Raw genomic sequence first — 7,901 nt, 5'->3', positions numbered from 1 at the left:
TTGCCGCTGTAACATTGAGAATTTCCCTGTTGTGGGACTAATAAAGGATCTTATCTTATCAGTGTATGCAACTGGTTCCGTCTCTTTCTGAACAGACATGCAGAAATAAAACGCCAACAGAAAAGCAGAGAAAAGCAGGAGGTTGTCTGGTCTCATTTGAACGTTCTCGTTCTTCGGCTCAGATGGAACTGGAAGAGCTCTCTGTGTCTCTGTGGAACACAAACACAAAACAATTCATTAGACAGTGAAAGACAACAATTTCCAGCACCGGAAAACAACAACAATTCTGAAATTTAGCCACAGGTGTAGATTGATGGGGTGGGCGTGTCCCCTTTCATTTTCAGAGCAGGGAGAATTCTCCCGCCTCTCCACCCCCAAAAATAATTGGCTCTCAACACATCCTGACTTTGCTTTATAACAGTGTTGTTATTGCTTTTGTTTTTTTCAATTTGACCTGAAACTATATTTATTTTAAATCTTAACTTTTTAAAATAACTACAGCTTAAACAGGGAGGATCTTTGGTGTGAGAGGTTTATCTTATATACAGTCTTTGCTTTGGTTTAAATCCATATTATTTGACACGTCTTTACATCTCTGTGCACAGACTCATGGGAAGTGCAGTCCATATTGAAGTGCACATATTCATACCTATGTTTCTGTTGCTGATCACAGGGAGATTGATTCAAATGTAATTACAGTAATTTAGTGTTTAAAGTTAGAAAGTTTGGGATATTTAATAACCGTTGAATGTCACACTCCTAATGTAACATATCGCTGCTGTCGGAACAAAACCTTGTATCTCCATTTTTGTCGTTTTTCAGTTTTTGACATAATTTGAAAATACCCATAGTCCTATATATTGTGTGTAAATTCCATGATAAATGGACCAACAAAAAACGTCGTACACACCTTCAACACTCAGGTATGTCGTAATTTGAGTGTTGATAGCAGGAATGAAGCAGGTGTACATTCCTCCATCAGCCTTCGTCACACTGCCGAGTTTGATGGAGAAGTTTCCTTTTGTCCACTCAGCTGGAAAACTTTCAACTCGGCCTCTGAACGTTGCGGCCTGCTCATCTAACGACGCTCTGCTGTTGATGATGTCGTACACAGTGATGCTGTCTCTGAATCTCCAAAACACAGTGACTTTATCTTGCAGCGCCTTATTACTGTTTGAACATGGTAAGATGACGGCGTCTCCCACAAAAGCTTCAATCTCCTGCAGAGACACTGAAAGAGACACCAAAACACACACACACACACACACACACACACACACATCATCGGTGGGGTGCCGGAGCCTATCCCAGCTGTCATCGGACAGAAGGCAGGATACCAAAACACACATATAATCCAAATTATTTAGGCCCCATTTGGCTACATGGGTTGATTATTTCTTATGAAACCTCATTGAGGCTCTAGTCCATTAAATATTTGTTTATTGGGGTGTAAAACGTGCTCACCTTTCTGTATGAGCAGCAGGAACACTAAGGGCCAACAGCATCTGAGGAAAAAGTCAGAAAACAAACAGAAGAGTCTGTGAACACATCACAAACCCCAACACGTCATAAAAAACTGCCCCTGCCACAGAACATACTGCGGTTCCTGCTATGCCACGGCACGCTCAGACCCATCAGATGCAAACAGCCTGCAGAAACAGGTTCTGCATAGGCTGATGATAATAATCTCATTTTGTGGAAAACATGTCAACATCTGTACGTTGTTTGGTAGGGCTGGTAGTGATGAAAACACTGTTTATTATTATTTCCTTAGGCAGCATCTGTTAACAGGAGCCAAAGTTTAGCCACTCCTAGTCATGGGATCATATTGTGTTCCTATGCGAAACTAGTTAGGCAGTTTCTCCTGGTTTAAACCGCCCTCAGGCAACGAACACTGACGGGACCATTATTACACAACTGGTTTCACAACCACGTTACAAAAGGTCAAACTACAGTGAAGGCCCAGGCAAGGCCGCTGAGCAGGGTTGCCACCTCGGCCCTGTGAAACTCCTGGACGCTCAATCAGTGGCTTGACTCTTTACTCAATTCAGTGGATGGGCAGCATTTCTCACAATGCAGTCTGAGGTAGACAGACTGAATCTCAGTCATCACACTGAGGTCACCAGCAGTGCACCATTCCCAAACAACTGTCCCAACACTGAGGGCGATCTGAACTAATCAGATTCATTCTTTGTATACAAATAGTTTGGCTGGGAAAAAGGAAGCAGTTCAAACTTCACAAGAAAAGCCAACATATGAAAATAACTGGACATTTTGAGTCCAGGAATGGAATTCATTTTTTTCCTGGATAGGCAACAGACAATCTGGACAATCCTGAGATTCTGGACAACTTAAAGCTGTTGTGCATATACGTGAGTAAGATAGAAAGTTGGTTTTGGCTAGTGTGCATATACAAAGGAAAACACTTCAGTAGTCCAATATGGACTTTAAACACATTTTAAACACTCTCAAGTGCAAATAAACAACAATTTTGCTAGTTTCAGCTACTAAGTTAGCTAAGTAGTTACACAGGTTTCTCACAGACTGAGATGGTATGACCAACCTGTATAAAAGACATAAAGGACTGGCTGTCGAGTAACTTTCTCCTTCTAAACTCGGATAAAACAGAGGTTCTGCTTCTTGGTCCAAAAGCAGCTCGAAACAAACTGTCTAATTTAACACTTAAACTTAACGATTTCTCAGTTGCATCAAGCTCATCTGTAAAAAGCCTTGGTGTCATTATAGACCCTGATCTGTCCTTCGACGCACATATAACTAATATTACTAGAACAGCCTTCCTGCATCTCCGTGATATTGCTAAATTGAGAAATGCATTATCTCTACAGGATGCAGAAAAGTTAGTTCATGCATTTATTACCTCAAGGCTAGATTACTGTAATGCCCTGCTGGCTGGATGTCCCAGCAAAAGCCTTAACAAGCTTCAGTTGGTCCAGAACGCTGCAGCCAGAGTTCTTACTAGAACCAGAAAGTTCGACCATATCAGCCCAGTTTTATCAACCCTACACTGGCTACCAGTTAAATTTCGGATTGATTATAAAATTCTAGTACTGACTTATAAAGCTCTAAACGGACTCGCCCCGCTGTACCTGAGTGAACTTCTCTCCCACTATGAACCATCACGCCTACTTAGATCACAAGGTGCTGCTCACTATTAGTACCTAGAACTAATAAAGTTACGTCAGGGGGGAGAGCTTTCTCATACAAAGCCCCCCAGCTTTGGAATAATCTTCCTGTTAATGTTCGGGACTCAGACACTGCCTCAGTCTTTAAGTCTAGGCTAAAAACGTACTTGTACAGTCAAGCCTTTGGTAATTAGTTTTCCCTGTTAGTTCTATACCTGCCAGAGTCTCTGCTAACACTGTAATTTGTGATCGGTCACCCATTACAGAACTGACTCTCTGTGTGTTTTCCTTTCTTTTCTTCGCCGAGTTGAACAGCTGCCCATCCTGTATGTCTGATGCTGCTGCCTCTTCTGCCTCAATCGGGTGCCACTGCTCGCCAGCCCTCTGGACCGGGTTACCAACATTGAGCCTCTTGCTGTACAACGCCGTACAAACCTGACCCTCACAACCTGACCCCACTGATACTGCTGCTGTTGCTGCATGAACTATTCAAAATTATTCACTTGAACCAATCAATCATTCAAACTAATTCAAATTAATCAATCAGCCATTGCAGAACTGACTCTGTGTGTTTTTCCTTTCTTTCTTTCCTTTGCCGAGTTGAACAGCTGCCCATCCTGTGCGTCTGATGCTGCTGCCTCTTCTGCCTTGATCGGGTGCCACTGCTCGCCATGCAAATCTCACCCCCACAACCTGACCCCACTGAGGCTGCTGCTGCTGCATGAACTAAACTATTCAAATTAATTGTTTGCTCCACCTCTTTCCCTGTTTTTGTACTATAATACTTTAAACTAACAATGTTTACTATCCGGTGTCGACCAGAGGAGGATGGGTTCCCCTTCTGAGTCTTGGTTCCTCTCAAGGTTTCTTCCTGTTTCTCTTAGGGAGTTTTTCCTTGCCTCTGTCGCCACTGGCGACGCTCATGGGGGCTTGGACCCGGATTTCTTTCTGTAATGCTGATTTCCTTGTAAAGCTGCTTTGTGACAACACCTGTTGTAAAAAGCGCTATATAAATAAACTGAGGGGAATTCCCAAAACAAGGCCTGATAAATACAGATAAATCTTTAACCACATAGTATCTCACACGAGAACCTTGTTCTTTTACCTCATACAGGGTGCTTACCTCATTTTCTCCATGTCATATGTGTAAATTTAAACACCTTATACTGTATAAAACAAAAATCCTGTGGTCGCCAAATACTTATTCTCTCAAACTGTTAAATGGCGCATGCACAAATATGCAAATTAAACCCAGAGGAACCCTGCTGTTCTACACTTGGTCCAGCACCACAGAACCTGCCCTGATCATGATCATGAACAGTGTGTGGTCTGTTGCTGTCCTGTTATATTTAAGTTTTACACACATTTAACACACCTGTATCCCAAACTGTGCAGTGGGAGATGTGCTACAGTCTGTAACTGTAATGTTGGTGGACCTAAAAGGTAGATGGAGCTCATAAAGTGGACAGAGAGGAAATACAGAGTAAAAGTCTCTAATAAAGTGGGCGGTCAGTGTATGATGTGTATAGAATAGCAGAATGGAGAACGTCTTTGCTCAAGAACCGTCACCTAAAGGATGTATTGAGTATTAATGTCTCCAGGGCTGAACTAAAGCGGACAGAAAGAAGGTCAAGCAGCACAAAGACTGTAGAAACGTCAGTGTTCTCAGTACTTTTGGCCCAAACACAACCTGAAGAACGTCATCTCCACTGGAGAGCAGTGTGGCAATGGTGTGGGATTGAGTCCAGCAGAGGTTCCTTGCTCTAGTACACCAGCTAAACCTGGCAAATAAGAGATGAGTTGAATCAGGAAAAGCAACAAGTTGTGCTGGAATCCAGCCCTCCAGGACTGGCGGTAAAGAGCCAGGCAAGTTCACATTTTTATTTATTTTTTTATTCCTGTTTTATCACTGAACTTGAGCTTCCCTAAATAACCATCAGTGCACTCCAGCTATCTTTGTACTGTTTAAAAGGGGAATTCCATCCAAATTTTCAAAACTTTAACATAATTACACTGTTAAGACGTCGTTCAGAGTGGTTTCACTCACTTCAAACTCAGCCGCAGCAGTCTCAGCTTCATGAAACGCCCAATCAGCATGCTGATAATGCATCATGCGATCCATGTCAAATGATAGAATTTAAAACGATTGATTTAAGTGGATCAAAAGACAAGAAGGTAAAACAGGAGGTGGCCTGTTGGACAATAAAGATTGACTTTTGCCATTTTGCTAGTTTGTCAGTTGAAATCAAATCAAGGATTACAACCATACACAGTATAACATGCAGTGAAATGCTTATGTGACTGTCCAAATGTACAACAGAAAAATATAAGAACATAAAAAATGGTAGAAGAGTATAAAATATAAAAAATATTAAAATCTGTTGTCGTTTCCCAACCAGGCTGTGGTGCTTCCAGTCAGGATGCTCTCGATGGTGCAGGTGCAAAACCGTGGAGGGTGGTTTAAAGTCTCTCAAGCATCTAAGGTGGTGAATATACTTCTTCACCTCGGTGTTGGTGGGGGAGAACCATGACAAGTCGTGGGGCACTGATGAGATATATATATATATATATATATATATATATATATATATATATATATTTGCACAACACATTGCAAATGTTTTGAATTAGCCTTTTTGCTTTTTTTTTTACATTTTTGAAAGTGTGCTGTGTATATGGTATCACTTACTGTAACACATTAAAAACACAACACTAAAAAAAAAAAATTCAGTGCATTTATATGAGGTGTCTTTCATTGTCTCTAGTCTGCATGTCTGCCTGTTGCTTAGTCCAAAGACTGCAGTGATTTCTGTGTTCTCAGTTTCTCTCTGCAGTGTGAATAACAAAAACAAATAAATAGGTTGAATACATAAAGTTGAATAAAGTATCATACACGGATGGACGGATAGACACACACTGTGCAAATGACATGCAAATTAGACAAAATACAGTTTAACCTCTTAAAATCTCAGGCTTATTATTATATACTAAGGCTTATGATTCCATAACTACAGGGACATCAATGCAAACTGGCTGAGCTATTCTTAGTTTACAAAAGTGTGTAATAAACCTGCTGTGAACTGAAAGGAAACGTCGCCATCTAGTGGACTGAATGAAGTTTAAACCTGAACAGAAAAACATCAATTTTACACCATTTCTGCTTAAAGGAATCTTTGAGATGTAAACAGAGATTCAGAGAGGTTTGGTGTGAAATGGTTCAGATGTCTTTACAGTGGTGGTGATAGGAACCAGGGGTCGCCATGACTACAACACAAATATAGACATTTTATTTACTATCCAGAACCACCAGTGAACCTACACGTAGAGATGTTATGCTCGATACCAGAGCATCGAATCAGTGTCGACACTTCGTGCTGTGAATTATATCGATACAATGATTCGGTGCCTCGCTTCAAAATCTGGAGTCACGAGATAACTGCCAACGAAGCTTCATTACGTCACTTAAACCGATTCAGATACCTCAGGCTTCTTCCATGGGGTTAAACCGTTGAACTCCAAAAGCGGTTTCTGTTGTTTTCAGTTGTCATATTTCTAATATTTTCTACATTGTTCCTGCATTGTTTGTACACTGATCCATAAATAAAAAAGACATCTATAATTGGCCTATTTTGTGTGTCTGAAGCCATTCATGCCCACTTACCTGAGTGACACGTACATGGACAGAAAACATCACAAAGATGAATTAAACAGATCCATCATGGAGGCTCGAGAAAGAGACCCAGGCCTCAAGTATGGGATCACTTTTATTTAGCTAGCCAAAATAAAGTGAGATGTACAACATGTGACCAAATGCTATCATACTCAAATAACACCTTTTTAATGCTTCTTGACATCATTATAATAATTTCCATTACAACAAATATTACAATATGACTTTTCATGACTTGGGAAGTTTACGATGTATGCATGACAAGAAGACAAAGTTATATTTAATACGAAAATAATTTGTCACTGGTATATTTATTTAATGTTCAAGTGATCAAATTAACACACTTGTGTTGTAGTAAAGGTTTATTTGTGTGAATAAGCCTCAACGACAATGTGACAATCAGGTAGTGTAGGAAATTGAACTGGACAGTAGATGGCAGCATGGAGCCAGGTGTCAAATGCTTCAAAACGCTGAACCATTTTCCGATACAGTTGGTTCAACTGTGTTGATGCTTCGAAAAGCTTCGTAACGGCCATCACTACCTACACAAGTCTTCTGAGTTTTATAATGAATGTTGATGATGGTGATCAAATGGAAGAATAAGCATTCGTTAGTGACTACTTCCTCACAACACCCTGTATGGATCTCTCCACCATGAATGAACTTAAAAACACATTACTGAAAGACTTTGTTTCCATCTTAACCATTTATTATGCAGGAATTCACAGAAATCTGTGGAATATCTCTTCAACCTGCAACACCGAACACACGGTTTGAGATTGTAAACTAGCATGCTGTAGAATTATTTTAGGGGAAAGTAAGTAGTTGTAGTAGGTGTAGTGGAGGCTCTTTAGACATGTTAGTATCCATTTCCCGTCTTTGCTCAAGAACACAGCTTCAGAAATCACAAAACCAGTACCAAAAACAGTCCAAAAGGGCAAAGTCCAGAGTTCAGTTGCAAGTCAACCCTAAATCCAGTCAATGCAGAGCTACACAGCTCAGTAAGCAGACAAACTGGCAATACTTCACAGAGAGCATGTGATGGTGTGGGTCCTTATAAAGGGAGGTAGATATGCCGCCCATTGATT

This window comes from Colossoma macropomum, unplaced genomic scaffold (assembly GCF_904425465.1).
Source record: "Colossoma macropomum unplaced genomic scaffold, Colossoma_macropomum, whole genome shotgun sequence".
In the NCBI taxonomy this organism is placed as follows: Eukaryota; Metazoa; Chordata; class Actinopteri; order Characiformes; family Serrasalmidae; genus Colossoma; species Colossoma macropomum.
This window is presented reverse-complemented; position numbering follows the sequence as displayed.